We start from the raw sequence: 21,233 nt of genomic DNA on the forward strand, positions 1-21,233 counted from the left end.
AGAGCAAAGTCTGGAAGAACACAAACATAGGCTACTTAGTAAGTTTTTTCTAACTACGCGCGGACGGAGTCGCGGGTGCCAGCTAGTATAATAAATAAACGTACGTAAAATATTATAAGCCGTATTTTAAACGCAATTAAACGCAACAAAGAAACTAAAAACATATTTAAGACGCAAAACTTAAACGCTTTACAAAAGTTCGTCGTCTGTTTGAAAAGGCTCCTTAACAAGGTAACAATCTTAACATTGGTGACTGTGAAACATTGCTCGACTTTGCCACCCGCGATGAACGCCCGGCTCATCTCAACCGAAGGAGGGGGGAGCCGGGGGAGAGGTGACAAGGGGAGGGAAGATACGGGGGAGGGGAGGGGGATATCTCACGACCCGAACCACAAAAGCTCTGTTAGGATTGGGATCTATAAATTATGTCTATTATTGGGCTGAAGATTAATGTTTCCAACTTAACCATGCGCCAGAATGTGTAAGATTAAGATAGTATTGTGTTGGAAAGGTAAACTACGAAACTTGTTTTATATTATTAAAAAGTAGATCTGTTATTTCGGTGGCCTGTGTTCGGAATCATAGAACGGTTGTTGATTTTAATCCGAAATAGAAATCGATTTTCTCATTTTAGCTGTCGCCTGCGCCTCCTTCCATCTGAATTAAAAAAAAAATAATTAGTAGCCTATGTATTCTTCCAGACTATTTTCTACGTCTATGCCAAATTTCAACAAAATCTGTTGAGCCGTTATGGGAATACCTTCAAAGAAACATCCATCAGTCCATCTAAACTTTCGCATTTATAATATTAGTAATATAGCTATTGCCCGCGAGTTCATGCGCGCGGAATTAAAAAAAACTTAATTAGTAGCTTATGTATTCTTACAGAATATGTTCTTCATCTGTGTCAAATTTCATCGAGATCCTTTGAACCTTTCTCCGTCTAACCATCCGTACATCCAAACATTTACATCTATAATATTAGTAAGAAGTGTTTTAGGCTGTACCATTGTAAAATTTCAAATGTGTTAGCATTTATTTATGGTAATGAATCTACAATAGCATTGTCACAGTGTTTTATTCCATTTCGAGGCTGTAAGGTAAGAAACATAAACGCATGAAATTGCCATTGGGCTTTGTATTAAAAAGTTACCGCTTGCAAATTTCTCTAGAGAGCATTTAAGCACAAAAGTTTTTGCAGTTTTAATTTTTTAACAGTGATGATATTAAACATTGTAGTAAATAAGTCCATATAGTATTTAAAAGTATTTTTTATAATCTATTAAGATTTTATATAATTTAATTCAGCAGCCAACAATTATCAAAGCTACTACACAGACAAGAATGGTATAAATACTCCGCAGTAACGCATTTTCCGTGTAAGCCGAAAATAATGAGTGTCAATCACGTTTAGTTAGCAGTCAGCACTCCGCCCTATATGTCCTCTAAAGGTTATCGCTCATTCACCAACACGATAGCAACAGGCCATGGCGGCGCGGCGTAAAAACGACTTCAAATCGATCGTCGGTTCTTCCACACGACCGCCGGCGCCGAAGTGTCGCGCCTTGCGGTTCACTAGGATGAAGTCAGACGGACAGATTACTAATTGTTTTAAATATTCTATGGTTTCTTCTAACAAATATTATCTTGGTCACTTAAACGGCAACGTCGAAGCGACCGCGACCACATTCGTAAACGCAGTAGGTTGTTGAATAGTTGATAGATGAGTGATGACCTTTACTACGTATGCGTAAGGCTATAAGCATACACGTTTTACGCGTTCAAATAGCACACAGAATACTGAAGAATTTATAAGTTAAATTTTACATTTTAGGATCTTTACGTTATTTGAGTGAAGTTTTTTTAACTTGAGTCTCTGAAATTTCAAATTGTGTTTTTTTTCTGTATCAAACATCAATGAATCTTTTTTAAAAATTGATTTTTTTTTTCTTTTTAAAGTCTACCTTTTATAACCTAAAAGTCTGTAGAAACACTTAATTTGCCGTCTATAAAAGACAAAATAATTATTCATTAGAAGCGGTCATACAAAATACCCACAATTTTACGGCTGGAATTCCTTAAGTTACTCTTTTTATGTACCTACAACAAACAGGGACCCACCGCGCATACATTAACAGACTGAAATATTGTTAGTAAAAAAAGGTTTTACTCAACTTTGTCATTCATTTTATGTGCCATATTACGCCATCCCTAGTTTAGTGGCAATAAACAAAGTTTTAAACAAAGCTGTTAAGAAAACAAAATGGGTCGGACTAAATAGTGAAAAGTTTCACTAACTTTGTCAATATAAACTATTAAAGGGTACACGGGTCCGTATAACACTAATCTGCAGTTTCTATAAGTTACTGCAAAGATTTTTGTTATTTTTTAAACACAGAAAATAAACGAGCTAATAAATATCTTACAACTAGATACACAATGCTGTTTACAATACTTCTAAATAACATGTAACAACCTTTAATAATTGAAATATAACTCTTTTCAAATATCTTGGCAGTCCGAGGTAATCGGCACGCTGTGCAGTGCCCTCCCTTCGCATCCCGATACGCCTCGTTACACCTTAAATTGTATTATGCGCAGCGACTCGCGCGAAGTTAAGAGCCGCAATCTGAAAACATTTATACCAAACGCAAAAAATATTCGAATCTGATAAAGTAGCACTTGAGATAAAAGAGTTGAAACAATTATTTTACATTCGTTTAAATAATTGCATTTAATTTATATTTTGTAAAGAAAAAAAGAATGATAATACTAAATTGTGTAGGTTATAAAATCCGTAGTTTGTAAAGTCCTCACGCACAGAAGAACTTCACTAATTTTCCACACATTGGTGATATACCACGACCACATAGACAGGCGTGAAGTGGCAGTAAGTCCGCTTTTCTCTGATGAGTGTGCCTGGACGCCAAATTCTAGTCGTCTTTTCATTACAAAATAAAGCACGATCAATAAACAAACTAGTTGATTGATTACCAAACTAAACTGAATCAGTAACTTAAGATCGACGAGAAGTCTTAAGATCGACTTACAATAAAAATACAATAACAATAAAAGTAATCGTTAGTTGTACAGTCGAAGGAAACTAATCAACAAACTGGGTCGACAGATGGCGCCCGGTCAACTGTGAGCACCCTTTGAGTATAGAGAAATGGACTAAATAAACAGCCACTGTTTTACTTAATAAATTCTAACATTTTTCGTGAAGGATGATGTAAAGTTGACAATCACATTGTACTTACATATCATACTGACATTTACGTAAATTTGAAACGTTTTTATGAACGCATGTCTCAAAAGCTCACACACACAACACAACAAATACACAAGCAAGCAAGTTTAGAACTGATTGTTTGTTTGTATTCATCACAAAGGAATGCACGCGCTTGACAGGTCCTGCCTTTAACAGTCAAAGACCGCCTCGCCTCGCCAGTCGAGACCGAACCGCCAGGAAATTAAACTGGAAATCATTGACTAATAAATCATATTTCATCCATTGAAAATACCAATCCAATATTTATTACATAATTGTTTGAAAAACAAAAAACGGTGAAGGAAAACATCATGATGCAATTGACTAAGGCATAGTCACCTCAAACTTAGAGTAGACTACGAGCTCTTTGGTAGAGGCGTAATGCTAACTATGAACTTTTTGGAACAGACTATAAACAGAGTAAAAAACAAATAAAATTCATTCAATTTATTTAAACACAGCGTACACATGAAATTCTCTTTAACAATAAATACTATTTTATTTCCTGTGAATTCACACAATCAAATAGAGTGAATCACACACTACAGGGTACAAAGTAAAACTTAAATATTGACGATTACTAACGTTGACGTCATAGCTTGTAATTTAATGTTGGTACAATTGCATCTATAATATTATTCAAATTATAATGCGACTAAACTATTTTCTTCAAGACCTCTTTCATTAATGGTTTAGGAGAAACCCATGCTGTTACATTTTTCCTCCAACTTGTAAACCCTTAAGTTTATTTCAAGCCATCGCAAACCCCCGCTGAGTCTACCATGAACTAGAGGATGCATCACTTTTTGAATTACACTCTAATGTTACCGTCCAATGTCAAATTGATATGCATAATTTCATCGTGAATTTTAAGACTCTATTGTTATCTATTTGTACTCTATTATAGTTGTTTGTAGACTATATTGTTATCTCAGTTTAATCAATGATAATGACAGGGATGACGATATGTTTTATACAGATATTTTGGTCTGAGAAGTCCACGCTTTTTCTTACATAAAATTTGTATTATTATTGAGGTTAGTATTGTCAATTTTTTAATCTGTATTTAGTTTTCGAAATCTTGTAAATGTTACATAGATTTGATGTATATAAGACATTGCCAACGGCACTGGCATACACGCTAAGAGTGAACGAAAAGGTAACGAAACATTTTAAAAATCAATGACAGTTATACCACATTTGACACCTTGGAAGAAGCAGAATTATCGACAATTAACAGCAGATAAAAAATCAATCTTACTATCATAAATGCGAATGTTTAAATGGTATGGTTTGGTAATATTATTTGGAGGTATCTCCGGAACGGCTGAACGGATCTTGATGAAATTTGGCATAGATGTAGAACATAGTCTGGAATAACACATAGGCTTTTTAGTTTTTAAGTTTTTTTTTTAAATCCTCACGCCCGGAGTCGCGGAGGACAGCTAGTAACATATATAAAGAAATAAACATGTTTATTTCAAGTCCTGTTTTAAATCAACTCGCTTATAAAAAGTGAAACAAGAAAACACCTCGCGTATGTTACAAGATTCATAGCAATATTATATATAAAAAATACGGTTGTTTGTACGTAAAGAGATTTTTTTTTCTGTATTAAACGCGTCAGCTATTTATGGCTGAGTTAAGTGTAATAAAGGATTTTTTGTGCTACCTACGAAAGTTAAACGCAGTGTAGGCGTGGTTGCCCGGGGCGGGGTCTTAACGTGTAACTTCCGAAAGCTCATAACAAGGTAGCGGTAGCCTCAGGCTACGCCCGTGTACTAACTTTTAATTCGCTTAAGATAAAGCGATAAATAAAAAAAATAATGGACGGTTGACGTGTAGGCCTTCGGTTCATAATGTGTTTTCAATAACGACAAACAAAGAAACATGTTTTGCTATCCCTCTCTTTCTTGATGTAACATGATTTAGTACAGGTTGGTAACATTAAGAGAGCCTCGGTGTCTCAGGGGTTAAGCACTTGACTTGCAATCTGCAGGTCCTGGGTTCGAATCCCGCCATGCACCAATGTGTTTTTCGATTTTCGATTTACATATGTACATTTGTCCGACGTTCTTACGGTGAAGGAAAACATCGTGATGCTGCACATATCTGAGAAGAAATTCAATGATATGTGTGAAGTCAACCCGCACTTGGTCAGCGTGGTTGACTATGGCCTAGTTACCCCTAACTTGGGGTAGTCTCCGAACCACTCGGTGGGGACGTATAGCTGATGATGATGGTAACATTACAATGAGTTTCCATCACCATAACTGTTGTACAAAACATTTTGATGTCTCTGTTCTTTTCAAAAAGAATGTAAGAGATAGCGATATGTTTCCGTACCAATATTTTAGTACTAACAAACCTACAATAAGCGAATTTTTACAAGAAAAATTTGTGATAATTGTAAAAATTGTCTAATGCATTTAAAGTAGGAATATATTCCGAGATGTAGATTTTGTCTAGACTATTTTGCAAGGTTTTATCTCTTGCGCTTTTTCTACATACATTTAATTTGATAACGTCTTTTTGCCCGACTGACAGTAGGGTAAAGTTATTCTCAAGGTTGTTAATAATAACTGTTACCAGCGACTCCGTCCGCGCGGAATAAAAAAAAAACTTAAAAGTAGCCTATGTGTTCTTCCAGACATCATATTTTTACATCACGTTCTACATCTGTGCCAAATTTAATCAAGATCCGTTCAGTCGTTCCGGAGATACCCTCAAACAAACATCCATCCATCGAAATTGTCGTATTCAATTTTCCTCGCTTGTGTTAACTTAATTTAGACTTTCAATCGAAATTAAGACTAAATTTTTATTATCTCCATTTAAATTTTGAATTTTATACTCATAGGATGTTAAATCTTCTTATATCTTGATAATTACTAGAAATTAAACAATACTTATTCAACTTATTTATGAACACAAAGTCGTGAACTATTTAGGTAATTTACTAATCTCTAAATTACAATAATTTCTCCCCATTTTCACCCCAACAGCAGATAACAGAATTACTTGTAGTCATAAACTTAAGAGCCGACATACAAAGACCGCTTCAGTCGGAATCAACTTTAATCAGCAGCGTGGGCTATAATCACCAGTAGACGTTTTGACTATTAAGTGACAGGACCTGTCAAGCGTGCACATTCCCCGATGTCCGATATGGTGTTTAATCCCCAACGCCCGAAAAGTCGCAATTTAGTACAAGGGCGGCTCTTTAAAGCGTCCATTTCCCTGTAGTCAAAGGTCGCATCTCTTAAACCTGTCAAAGCTTGGCAGCAGTCTATGTATAGAGCTCTTAATACACTATATACTGGGTGTGCGGTAATGGATAACCTTGCAGGTACTTGTGAGGAGTACCTCGGCAACACAGAACAAAAAATTTGTTGCTGCTGTAGATATATATTATTTTCTGCGTTGCCGAATTGCCCCCTACAAGTACCTGCAAGGTTATCCATTATTTATCGGAGACCCTGTATATAAATCCAAGTTATTACTAGAAGGCGATGAAATGTATTAACTAATTATAATATAGTGTAACACATGTTACCCCAATCATCTTAACCAATTACTTTTAACATAATTGGCTGCGAAGTGAACGGTGTCGTAAACATTTTATAAACGCTTGTATAAATGTTATATAAATAATAGCGCCACAATAAACAAGGTAATTTATGTGCGAAGATGAAATTCGAGATGATAGTCAATTTACATGAGCCATCAATAAAATATACGGTACACAATCATGCGGTGAAATACATTTTACTATAAACGATTTTACACATCAAAGCTTATTAAATGTTAAAGCAGAGGTTGTCAACATTTATTAAAAAAAACATAAAAGTAACAATAACAACTAAGTATGTATATTGGGATAGGTTTAAACAAATGGGTGTTTTATTCTATGGACTCAATTGGGTAACGAAAAAAAAATCCATTGGGCAGATTTATCTGTAGGCTGATCAGCCCAACGGGAAACACTCAAATTTTGGTAGAAAATCTAGAAAAAAACAATTCATTATCATCAGCTCACTATAGGTCCCCACTAAGGGGCTCAGAGCGAACACTAAATTAGCCCTGAATAGACTATATAGACCACGCTGACCCAGTGCGAGTTGACTTCACACATATCTTTGAATTTGTCACAGATATGTGAAGATTGCATCACGATGTTTTCCTTCATCATAAGAACGACGGGTAAATGTACATACGTAGATCGAAAACACTTTGGTGCATGACGTGGTTCGAACCCGGGACCTACAAGACAAGTCAAGTGCTTAATCCCTAAGCAAATATCAATGAATTAGCTTGCAAATGTATGAAAATGTCTTTCATTATAGTATATATCGAAACTTAATTTCTATTGTGACCGAAAAGGCTTATAACCACGGGTTTTTATGGCCGCAATTATATTGCCATCCTTTCTATTTTTATAAAAACACAGGGATAAAAGTTAACAAGTCAAGCGATAAATTCCTTTGAAGTTTAATATTGCAGTCACGCTCTCCAAAATTGTGACATTTTTTTAATCTACGATGATAAAAAGATAAGATTGATGAGACTTTACGTAACCATCCACCCCCCTACAAAGTCATTCCTCCCCCCTCTCATAAGGATTTATGAAAGCTTTGTAAATTGATTATCATTGAATTTACAATTATTATATGAACGTGTAATAAATCATTCGTTCAATTTATTGATAATGAAAATTTAATGACCGCAGTACCTTCATAGAGTTCACAATTTCTCGGAAAGAAACTCGTCCGATCGTATACTTCCTGATACTTATATGGTTGTCTTTATAAAAATGTTAATAGATGTAAGTTGGAGAAAAAAAAATGATGATTGATCTGGGAAATGTTGAAGCATGACTTTCTTTTGAAATGAAGTTTGCAATCAAATATTTTATAGAGTAGTAACATCTGTGAAAATTCCAATTTCGAACTGTTTTTACACATGTTTTGGTAGTGGGGACGGTTTATTACACGCCAAGATTTGCAAATGGAAAAAGACAAATGAATAAGGATTTATCTAAACTAATATTATAAAGAGGAAAGATTGTTTATTGACATTGAATAGGCTCCGAAACTACGGAAACGATTTGAAAAAATCTCTTAATAACGCGCGGACGAAGTCACTTTTTTGTAACTGACTAGCCACTGTTTGCCTTGATGAGATATTTACAGTTATACCGGGCGGAGATGACGCTTAGCCTAAACCTCGTTTATGAATAACTAAGCTCGAGGGCGCCTTCAGAAGCCACGGCTCTACGGCCAGACTGACAAAGTCGGGGGAAACTATTGTATTACTAGCTGACCCGACAGACGTTGTCCTGTCTTAACGATGTTACATTAAAAAAATGTATATTGTCCAAAGCGCTAAGGTTAGATTAGAATTTTCTTAAATAAGAAGGATTCTTAAATTTTCTAATTTTCCGCGCAATTTTTTGAATTTTCTCTGTCATAAGAACCTTCTCTTGACAATAACAAACACACCAAAAAAAAAAGAGAAATGTCCTGTCCAGCCGTTCACGCGTGATAGCGTGACCAAGGAATATAGGGATTCATTTTTATATATATACTAGCTGTCGCCCGCGACTCCGTCCGCGCGCAGTTAAAAAAAACTAAATGAGGGGAGGTATGAAAAATAGATGTTGGCCGATTCTCAGACCTACTGAATATGCTCACAAAATTTCATGAGAATCGGTCAAGCCGTTTCGGAGGAGTTTAAGCACAAACACCGCGACACGAGAAATTTGTATATTAGATAGATAATATGTAAGTGAATACAAATAAAAAGTATGCTCTGATGCCCTTAAACAAAAGAGGTAATTGCCTACCTCTTTTGTTTAAAAATTACTAATTTCATTAACAGCAATCCTTATATGCTGGTAGCTGTTACCAAGAACTATTTGTCGGTGTGATAATATGAGAAATATCATCAAATAAATTATTACTTTTACTCCTCAACGGAATCTTAATTAAATTTCTAATTTAATGAAATACTTTAATCTTAACGTTCAAAAAACAAACGACAAACGATTCTCGAAAGTGAAATGATAAAGCCGACATTGTTTATCAAATAAATTCTAACTCGAAATTACTTTCTGATGGAAATTCGTACAATTTCTGTTTAAGATAAAACGTATTTCAACGTGTACTGCCAGTTGCGGACTCATTGAATATTAAACAAGCGATCTTAATGAGTAGAAATTCCAGACGTCATTTCATTTTATACAATTTCAAACGAAAAATACAAAATATCGTAGTATTGTTAGTCTCTAGTTCACAGATGGCGCTGCACCTCAACGTAATTTTTCTTACATCACGATAACCTTTCTTTATCATTATAGCCATATTGCCTGTTTTAGTTGCTAGTAATGAGTTGTAGCCGGTTTTAGCATCAACGAAAAGAAACGTTCAATTTGCTTTTTTTTTCAACTAGTTGATTTTGTTAGCTAGGTAATGGAATGTTAGAGGAGGAAAAAAAAGACGACTAGTGACTCCATTTTCAATTTACGTTGAATTCAATTAAATAAAACGATTAACGGTTGAAACGTTGATAGGTCATCAACGGTTGATTTAATTAGTTCGTTGAATCAACGCCCATCCTTAATTTAGACACTAATTCTCACTTATAACTTTCTGATCGGGTCCATTCATGCTACGAGCTAATTGTCCTTTTCCCACTCTATATGGGATAGCACTAGGATTTCGTCCTAGATATCTATCTCCCGTTATCTCATTCATTAAATTCCTTTTTAATCCTACCGGTTTACCAATCTACAATCTATATATATTGATAAATTTGGATGTCTGTATGAAATATAAAAAAAATCATATTGCGCAAACATGATGAAAACGAAAATCCAATTTTCAATATTTTTATCTGTCTGTCTGTCTAATCCTCTTGTCCGTGTTTGGTATGGGTAATCTCCAGAACGGCTGGATCTATATTGACAGTTTTTATTTCCTTTATTTATATTCTATGCAAAATTTTTTCATCAAAACAGCGAGATACTGTTTAGTTAAACACGTGTTTAACCTTTAACCGCCACTGATTGATATTATTGACGTTTAACGTTAAATATAAATTGCCTTTTGATATTTTCTGCTTCTCGATATATGTAGGTACTATTCGTTTTTTAAGTCAAGATCGTATTTCGGAAGCCTACGTATTATATATATATCAATAATCATAATTTCTGGTAATGTCTAATATCAGGGTGCGATAAAAAGGTTGACATATGTTTAAGCTAAAACGTTATTGAAACACTGTGTAAGTTTTTATGCTTAGACCCATGCAACAAAATATGACACTGTTGTAAAAACTCCCCATAAGACAAGATATGAAAGCCTACAAAATATAATAAATACATAAAAATATAAAAAATTAATTCAGTTTAAAAAATCCAGACTTAAATAAATCATTTTTTCAAATAGCAGCATTTTCTTTGAATTTCAAATTAAATTTTTTATTATGATTTAAAATCAATTTAAAAAATTGATAATAATATTTAGCAAGTGAGATATCTTACTAATATTATATATGCGAATGTTTGGATGGATGGATGGATGGATGGTTTGTTACAAGGTATCTCCAGAACGGCACAACAGATCTGCATAAAATTTAACATGGATATAGAACACAGTCTTGAAGAATACATAAGCTATAAATGAAATTTTTTTTTTAATTCCGCGCTTACAAGTCACGGGTGACAGCTAATTTTAAATAATTATATAATTTAAATACATTACTTTAATAATCAAAGTAGCAAATATAATACAATAGAAGAAAATAAAATTAAAGTGATTATTAACTGTGTAATTTTTGCTTAAAAATCAAAACAACCCAATTCATAAAACATTTCCAATTTAACCAACATAAAACGTACAAATATCAACAAACAAAAAATAAAAATTCAAAGCTCGTTTTGATTAAAAAATATATTCAACTTACCGGTCAAATATCGTTCAATTTTTCACAAACCCCTCGGGGGTTGAACATTTTACTCAAATCCAAACTGTTTAACCTTTAAACTTGAACAACACAGAACACACACTCTCAAAAAATTTACGAATTTAAATTCGTTCCTAAAATCGTGACGTGAATTGTTCGCACTTACACAACCGTACTCGTAGGCGGTCAGAATCAAACTGATCGGGGGGGCGCGGTTAAAGCTCAAAGCTTCATAGGTTATTTTTCTTAATACTCTAGTATGTCGCAACAGGACCGCCCGTTACTTTAATAAAAGCCTACACATGAGACATTTAATCCCACGCTGAATGTCTAAATCAAATAACATTAAGTCTCGGTTTGAACTTTCGATTCAATAGTCGAAAAGCTCAGAGTACAACTCTGAGCTTTTGATCTCATGTACTAAGTAATAATTAAATGTAGAGATTTTTATCTATAATACAAAATAGATTGCGTTAACGTATTTCTACATACTTTGAACTAAGTTTTTAAATCGGCGGTGATTTTTGTTTCATCGTTTAAAAACATAACTTATTTCCAAATCGCTTGGAATTAGAGTCATTTAAGAAGCGGCTCTTTTTAAAGGCTGGCTACGTATCTGCGGTTCTTCTGGCATTGCAGATGTCCATGGGAGTCAATAAACACCTTGGTGTTCCCGCTCCTCTTGTGCCCTCATATCTTATTTAAAAAAATACTTAGGGATCAACAACAGCTGTATGAAGAGTCTGACTTAGACAGATTACAATTGTTTATAGCAGCCATTAAATCGCAAAAATAATGTTATAATTATATGAAATTGTCTACGTTTCATCATTCGTATAAGATTTTAATTTTCAGGATCTAAAAATGATACAGGTAACGCCATCTATCGTACAATTGTTGTTTTATCATAAAAAATACGGCACAAAGTTCTTTGAAAAATATAATAAAAACTTAAAATTATAACATACTGGCTGTCGCTTGCGGATTTAAAAAAAAACTTAATTAATAGTCTATATGTTCTTCCAGACTATGCTCTTCATCTATGCTAAATTACTTCGAAATCCGTTGAGCCGTTTTGATACCTGCCAACAAACATCCATCTATCCATAAATTCGCATTTATAATATTAGTAAGATATCGACGTCATATGTAAATATTTATATTCCTTTTTTTTTAATATAATGTGAATTCGGACGCCTGTATTATATATGTTTATTTATAAACCATGATTTCTGTGACTATCATCTCCTTTGATATTCCGTAAGCAACCCGCCAAAAACATTAGCTCAACCAATAACTGAAACCCTTCTAACTGTGGACTAGTGAAATGTAGCCAAGAGTGTGTTCAGAATTCTAATGATGTATTTAGACTTCTTTTCCTTTGAAATTTCCTTTAAAATATATTGCAATTACTTAAAAATTGCATGTACTATGAGTATGTTTAATTATTACTATGAGAGGCATATTACTAATATTATAAATACGAAAGTTTAGATGGAACTATGGATGGATGGATGGTCTTAGAGTAAATCTCCAAAACTGCTAAACAGATCTCGCTGAAATTAACCATATACGTATGTAGAACATAATAGGTTCTGAAAGAACACATAGGCTACTAATAAAGGTTTTTTTTTAATTCCGCGTGAACGCTGTCGCCGGTGACAACTATTTTATCATAACTTATGTAAGAATTTTATCGAAGATTTTTGTCGACTTGATTTTTCATGAAAATTTTAAACACTAATATCCAAAAAACAATTTTAAACAGTAATTAATTATTACTAAACCTATCCACAATCTATTAATCCATCTATTTATTCAAAATACGCTCTACTAATTAAACAAAACAAAATCTACCGATAATTTTTGCCAACCTTTAATTTATCTCTTAAAAGGTTTTTTTAACTAAAAAACAAAACAAGTCAACTACGATTTAACAGGATTAAGTCGAAGTTGTTAATGCTTGGAACATTGGAGGCTTGCCAACTTAGACCCGGGACTATGTCTCAATTAATGTCCGTAAAGTTCAAATTCGAATTGACTTAATTGGACGTCATTTGGTCGAACAATGACTATGGTCGATTTACAATAATCGAGGTCTTCTGTTAATGCATTAGATCGGGCTAGATTTTGGCTGCTTCGAATTATTTCCAAAGCTCAAACTTTGGAACATAATTTTCACCCTCTTTTGAATATGTGAAAATTATTTTTAGTTAATTTTAGGTAACGCAAAGTAATTTCAAAAAGAAGAAGAATCGTAAACCTTAAGTGGCGATGGGCCGGCCATATTGCCCGCTGAACGGACGGCCGATGGAGCCGCAAAGTACTGGAATGGCGGCCACGGACAGGTCGCGGCGTGGACAGGCATCCCGCAAGATGGATCGATCATCTGGTTAAGGTCGCGGGAGTATCCTGGATGCGGGTTGCACAGGATCATCGTGGCGATCTTTGAGAGGAACCCTATGCCCAGCAGTGGGCTTTACATGGTTGAAAAGAAGAAGGAGAAAGTAATTTTGGTAAAATTGCTGGAAATTTCGCATTAAAGTTACTAGACTAGTTCTTTTTTGAATCGCTGACAATATATTGACTATGTTTTGTTTTGACGTACAAAAAAAAACAAATTGTTATCAATTTTTTTTTGTAAAGAGTATCGGCAACACACTATATTTTTGTACAAATGATTCGACTGTGGAAAGCCACGTTTTATTCCATCTCAAATCATGTAAAAGACGCCTCTCCTTTTATTAAAATCTATCTAACGTACTATATAGTAAATATTAGACGTTTAACTAAGTCTGTCTGGAAATTTCCATTTGAGCACTTCATGAAGGAGACTTAAAGGTCCTACGAAGAATTAAGTTATCTAGACATGACAACCACAGAAATACATGTTTATTTAATTTTCGACATTAAAATATTTTTGTATTGAACAAGATTTTTGATTTTTTTTTGCTTTAAAAATATTTAATTCCAATTTGGATAATTCAAGAAAACAATTGAAATTATAGAAAGACAGGAAACATATTTTATTTAAATTACAACAAAAAAGACAAAGAACAGTCCAAGAAAATAACTTCAAAATGTTATACCTTCCTTTCCTTCCTTTTTAGCCGACTTCAAAAAGAAGGAGGTTATCAATTCGACTGAATTTTTTTTTTTTATGTGTGTTACCGCGAATCTCCGCCCCTGGTGGTCCGATTTTGATAAAAATTATTTTAATCGAAAGGAAGTGCTTGCAGATGGGTCCCATTTTTTTGTTTTTTTTTTTAAATAACTAGAAGACTAGTAGATTTTGAATATAGCTTCAAAATTTTCTTTAATATTCTGTCATCTTTTACAATGTTTTCAACCGACTTCCAAAACGACGAGACTTTCAATATATCAGTATCAGTATATTTATTAACATCATATCGTATCAAATGTACCAACAGTTTCCTCTCAGTTCCCTTTCCAGATGTACAAAACCTTTTTTTTATTCCTTCTTTATTATTACCAATGAGATAGACAACAATTACCATAAGCTTTAATATAAATTGCTCCTTTCAGTTAATTTACCTCAACGTTTATGATGATCTCACACTTTTCGCACATATTTCTTATCTCGCAGCATAAAAATGGCTTATACTGACAAAGTAACCCCATCCCCCTACCTTTTACCCCCTCCCCCTTCTAATAACTCAAGGATTAATTTTCTATCTACTTAAGATGCTTTAGTTATATATTTATATAATTTATTAGACATTTATTATTCGTAAGAATTGTTATTTTAAAAATTTTACAAATAAAACATAGAAGCCCTCGGCTTTGTTGGAATCTATAAATCCATAAACAGTGGTAGACGCCAGCAACAACAACATCAGTTGCACGAATTGGTCTCACTCAGTGAAATACCACGACCTCACAGAAGACAGGCGTCAAGTGGAAGTAATTCCAAGTACAGTCTGATGAGTGTGGAGTTGGAGTCCTAATTTTAGTCCTCTTTCCCTTCCCACCCCTTTTCTTATAAGGAAAGGATGGGAAGGGGAGGTGGATTTGTGGAGTGGAGAGGTGGAGATGCATAGGAAGGTTAAATATTCTCTTTTTGTGCGTCTCCTCCTTCGTCTACGCATCTGCAATTGCGAATTTCTATGGACAGCGGTCGCTTCGCCATTTCGGCGAATTCATGTGGCCGCTTGCTCCTTTGCCACCTTGTAATATAAAAAAATATTATTAAAATTAGATTGTCTGTATGTTACATCGAATAAAAATCATATGATGTTATCTTATATATATAAAAGAAAGTCGTGTTAGTTACACTATTTATAACTCAAGAACGGCTGAATCGATTTGACTGAAAATTGGTGGGCAGGTAGCTTAGAACCAGGAAACGGACATAGGATTATTTTTACCCCGTTTTCTATTTTTTATTCCGCGCGGACGGAGTCGCGGGTAAAAGCTAGTTTTTTATAAGATAGCTGAGCAAATGGGGAACACCAAGGTGTACAACGACGCTACTGTACATCTGCAATAGCAATAGTTGCGTTGCTCATAACGATTTTTACGCAACTTCGTCAATGCAGAATAAGAAAAAAAAGATAGCCTATATTATGCCCGCGTACATCAGCTACCTTGCCATCAAAAATCGACAAAATCGGTCCAACCGTTCGAGACATTACCCGGAACAAACGCGACCAGCTAGACAGACATTTTTTTTAAAATTGGTTCTTCGTATCTACAACTGTACAAAACTACGTATAAAACTGTACGTAATTTGTTATAAAATTTATCAAGTACATATAGAGTTTATCACAGACAAACTCGATGTTTAATCTGTTTAAATAAGTTTACTTAGAAGAGAAAAACAACAAAGAGTTCAAGATCATTCTTTATAACAAAGGAGTGAACAAAGAATCTTACGTGTTGTACGTGCAATAAGAAAACGCATACAAAGTACGAGTCGAGTAGTGCACGTAATCACGCCATGAAACGTAAAGGTTTACTGTCGGTGGCCCTAACTACGGATATATAGAGCTTGTCCAGTGTCAACGACACGGATTTGTCGGCTTTTATCAACACGAAGTTGTAGTGTTTTAACTTGATATGAAAAATAAATAACTATCACATTCTCTCAACGGTATATAGATTTTGATTTAATTATACGCGAATCTGTTATTGACTTTTAGCTCTCATTCGTACGTGCGCTTTCTTAACGTCGCGTTAAATCTCGTCGTTGGCAGCTCTCGAGTGACGAACGCTTTAAAATTCTTATTGTCCCTTTCGCCTAGCGCTCAAAATGCAACACTGCGCAATAAAAAAAACGTTTTAAAACCGCTGCAGTGTGAACATATACTTGGATATGCATTTGTTATATTTGCACGCTTTTTTACGCGCGATAATAAAACGCCCGTGAGAATGATGGCTTGTTAGTAAATAGCGTATTAATTCATAGAAAACGTTGTTATTATAATTGATAAAGGTATGTTTCGGTTGAACGTGCATAAATAAAAAAGCAATAGTAAGGTAACAGCGCACTTGTAAACACCTCGCCCATCCGACACCGTCCTGTCTCGCGATCGCCGCTTTAGCAATACAAGGTATTTAACAGTATAAGACAGACCATTTCACAATACGGCTGTGTGACGCAAAAAGGTATAGGAAAACCGTCTGTCGATCCTGTTGTTGGTTCCTCATAAAAGACTAGCTTGCCTTGTGTCGACAGACAATTGTACAACAGCACTAGTAAGTACAGAGCACCAAACACTTATAAACACTCAAAACACGTCGGAGTGTCTGTACCTATGTGTAGGAGCTCGTATCGCGCATTTCTTTACGGCGTGAGAGCGGCCGCAAGCACTACGCAAGCGAACTGACGACATCGCCTTTCATACTACTGAAAAATAATGTGGTACAAGGCAAAAGCGGACGCCCAAATACTTAGAAAAAAAGAGATACTCATGCCGGTGTTGCGGAAGGACGCGGTTGGGCTACCGCTCAGAGACAGAAAGCAAGCCACAGGTCTTTGAATTACACAGTCTGGTGTAACCTTGTTAACCTCCTTCCAGAAATAGTAAAAATAGAAAGCGCCGCGACGTAGAAATCTCATCCAGAGCGTTGACAGCGCTAAATCCAGCACTATCACTACCTACTCCTTTTGAAATCGATTTACAACTGAGACTTAGGGATCAAGTAATATGTTTCACAATTTTTTTTAACATAAGGTTTTATGTTAGCGTTTAATTCTTCTTGCAGCAAAGTATTTTAAATGCTTTAAACATTTAAACTAATAAAAAGTTTCGCATAATGTAGTGAGAAATAAAAAATTATAATCTTTAATTCATTATTTCAAAGCCTCTAAGCACAAGGCCACTTACTACCTTAGTATTCGTATTAATCAATTAAAATTCATATCCATCTTACTATCTTACTAATTCTTACTTCTTAATCTTACTCTTACTAATATTATAAATGCCAATGTTTAGATGGATAAATGGATGGATGTATGTTTGAAGGTACCAGAACGGCTGAACGTATCTTGATTTAATTTTGCACAGATGTAAAACATAGTTTGGGAGAACACATAGGCTACTTACGTTTTTTATTAATTGCACGCGGACAGAGTCGACGACAGTTGGTTAATTATATTTATCAAAAATATTGCGTTAATATTTATTAAACTAAATATAACTCAGTCAACTAGTTTTGTATTTATTAAAGTGTTTCTCTGTTTATCTCACTCTCTTGTAACTTGTATCGTTTGTTTTTACATAACCTGAAAGTTGTGTACACGAACTATTCAGCGTGGCAGACAGGGGGACTAATGCGCTACTACGTACTTACAACTACATTCTGCATGCATTTATGTTCATACTAGAAAAAGAAATATTGTTTTATAATATACAGGTTTAACAAACATATTTTTATTGTTGAGTTTTCGTATGTATGTACCAAATAACTGTTAAATTAGTTTCACGTCACAGTACTCGTATTACATAAAACCGATAGTTTCAAATTCAAAACACCGAGCAAAAAAGATATCCTCTTAAATATACAGCTAAACTCAAAATTGTTTAAAAAAGTTCCTTAGTGTAAATTTAGTGAGAGTTCTCTACACCCAGGTACTAGGTAACCTTTGAACATCTCTCAATGTGGCACATAGTGCCATAGACGTAGTATAAACTTTTTATTGCGTCTATGCATAAAGCAATAACCTCAAAGTTTTCATTGTCTATAGTCCATCAAAACTGCATCATAGTTTAATCTATGGTTGTTTACTTTTCATCTAAAGCTCGTTGCACATTTCAAAGATGGCGGCGCGGTTTAATTTGAACACGCTGCGTTAATCTAAAGCCTTTGAGTTTTAAGAGACAAGACCTACAAGCAATCATATCTGTCATATAAAAACGAACAATAATTTCTAAACTCGCTGGCTTATGTACTCTCTTATGTAAGTTTTTGAAGTAGTGTATGCGTTTGCAAAAAAGTTATCTTGATTATGAACATGAGTGAGTGTCAATTTTACCTCAACCCCGCTAACATAATACAACTACGGCAAAGTCAAAGACAAAATTGTCTAGTCCGTTTCTGCATAATCAAAGTATAAAACAATTGTTCAACGCAGATGTTCTAAGAACAACGTCTTAAACAAACTACATAGACAAACGGAACCTTCACAAGGCGACGCCGTCCTGTTTACACATTTCGCGTCAGTTGACTTGGATTAGGTCTTTAAAGGCAAATGTAAACATTTGAACAAAGTGATAGGACGCGTATTTATTTAACACAACTTTATTGTTTGTAGCGTGTAAGTCAATGTACTGACAGATGTCTTATTTAATGGTATCATATAAATTAAGCTCGTATTGTGATAGTTTCATTTTGCTTGTTTTAGCTTGATTAAACTTCATTTTAATGTAAACGGGAAGTGTTATAAAAGAAGTATTCAACCATAGACAATGGTGGTGAAAGTGGTCTTATACGTTTCAAACTTTAACGACTTTTGAATTATTGATAATTCTGGGAACTTATAATTAAGCTTTTTTAAATGTACAAAATTAATTATAAAACAAATATTTTACTAGTTTATAGATAGAAAGAAGAATATTGTACATTTTGTTTGGAACGAAAGAGGAAAAGTTAAAAGAATTGATTGCTAGTTTTTTTTTTTTATAAATATTAGAAGACATACAAGAAGGAAGAAGATAATAACAGAGGAATTACAAACAACATGTGATCAAACATCAAGTGTTTATTTTAAAATATTTTTAAATCGTTTATAAAATGCAGACAAACGTAAAACGAATTACGTGTAATAGCCAGAATTAAATCGGATACCATAAACAAAACGGTCTTGATCGTTTTGGTAATAAAAAAACGTTACAATGTTTATGGTAAGCGAAACAGATACGAAAAATTCGTGGAATGATGGTCATGTTGTTATTCGTCACTAAGAAAGAAAAACAGACATTTTGTGAATAAATCTGTTACAAATTTAGTTGGAATAAAAATACAGTACCACGTACCTCTACAACAACAGAAACAGAATGAAAGACGTTCATCGTCTCCCCTGTCAAGTCCGAGGTGGAACTTTCTAATAAAGAAAACATAAGAAGGGAAAAAGGACTAAAATTTTGTCTTCAGCACAAACTTATAACGAGGTAATAATTCCACTTAACGCGTGTATTAAGTGGTCGTGAAAATCACGATTAACTCAACTTTAATTGATGAACTGCAAATGAACCGGCTCACAGATCAACTCAATTGGTACCTGCATATATGATTTGCGTTTCAATAATGCGAGCTGCGTACCACCGGCCAGCATGAGATATATAGAGCGGACTCTTTTAACAAGACGCCAGTGCATGATTGGTCACACTGCATCGCGCCTCGTCAGCTACATCGCTTGAGCCGTTAGCCAATTTAGTGCAGTCGCAGCTCAACGATTCAAGATTATGTGAACTGATTTTGAAGACGGTTTAGAGATGATTTACACAAGTCTCTGTTGTTGTAGTGCACTGTCTACTGTCTACTAGTCTACTGTTTGTTACTGTCAAGAACTCTCAAGAACCTTCTATATTTATAGAGTTGATTTAAAAAAAAAGCTTAAGAAAAGACATAAATGCGACTATCAGTGACGTATTTAAGTATCAAGTATGAAGTTACTTCCCCACAGCTATTTTACTAAGTTGTGCTTTACGGCTCTCCCGGGAATGAGTTGGTCGGGTAATCCATTTCTTAGACAATTCCCTTGTCCGCCAAAATAACTTACACTCATTAAATATTTATAACCAACGACAAGTCGGACATATTTCTCTATTACTTTGTAAAATGGAAAACATGAGTTATTTCCTGGCTGAAGAAGGGGCTAAAAATATTCGTGTATTATGTACTTATTTTGAAATTAAAATGTTCGCATCAGTTACTAAGATCTATCAAAAAAAAACTTTTTTAAATCAGGGAATCAGATTTAAAAATAAATATCTACTTCTTTATGGTATTTTTGCCATTCTAGTGCTATGATGTGAGTTAAATCACATTATTTGAAACGCATTTTATTTTTATGTATAGTCCAACAAGGATATCTGGTCCGATGAGAGAGGCGCTTCTATCGCTGTTAGTTCTGTCTGAAAATATGTGAAACTTAACATGACAAAGCTATAGTACGAAAAGGAGCTCGTGACACTTTTTGACATTGACAGGGTGCTAGTAAGATATTATAATTTCGTTTAACTTACCTAGCGTTGTCAGGCGTCCGGATAAAGCCGGACATAGGTGGGCTTTTTGATTGCGTGTCCGGCCAAAATAAACGGAGACCCAGTTGTCCGGCTTTTGTTAGGCTTTTTACATTTCGCAAACGAGAGTGACCGAGCGCCGGCGACGAGAGTCGACTGACGGTCGTGTCCAGCCTTTCTACCCAAATGTCCGGCCAAAATGGCTGATCTGTCCGGCTAGTAGGTTTGGCAACCTGGCAACCCTATACCCACCCGGTCAGATATCCTTTTATCCGCCTAATTGTGTAGTT

The 21,233-nt window shown here is 34.6% G+C and overlaps 1 protein-coding gene across 1 annotated transcript in view; it reads right to left on the reverse strand.

The window, feature by feature from the left end:
- LOC106712202 (hemicentin-2) overlaps positions 1-11,420 on the reverse strand; it is a 47,973-nt gene extending 36,553 nt beyond the window's left edge. The window contains exon 1 of the mRNA XM_045684691.1: positions 11,237-11,420. The gene's annotated coding sequence lies outside the window, so the exon portion shown is untranslated. The remainder of the gene's footprint in view (positions 1-11,236) is intronic.
- Positions 11,421-21,233: the final 9,813 nt, after the last annotated feature.

The sequence above is a fragment of the Papilio machaon genome, chromosome 27, assembly GCF_912999745.1.
Source record: "Papilio machaon chromosome 27, ilPapMach1.1, whole genome shotgun sequence".
Taxonomy (NCBI): Eukaryota; Metazoa; Arthropoda; class Insecta; order Lepidoptera; family Papilionidae; genus Papilio; species Papilio machaon.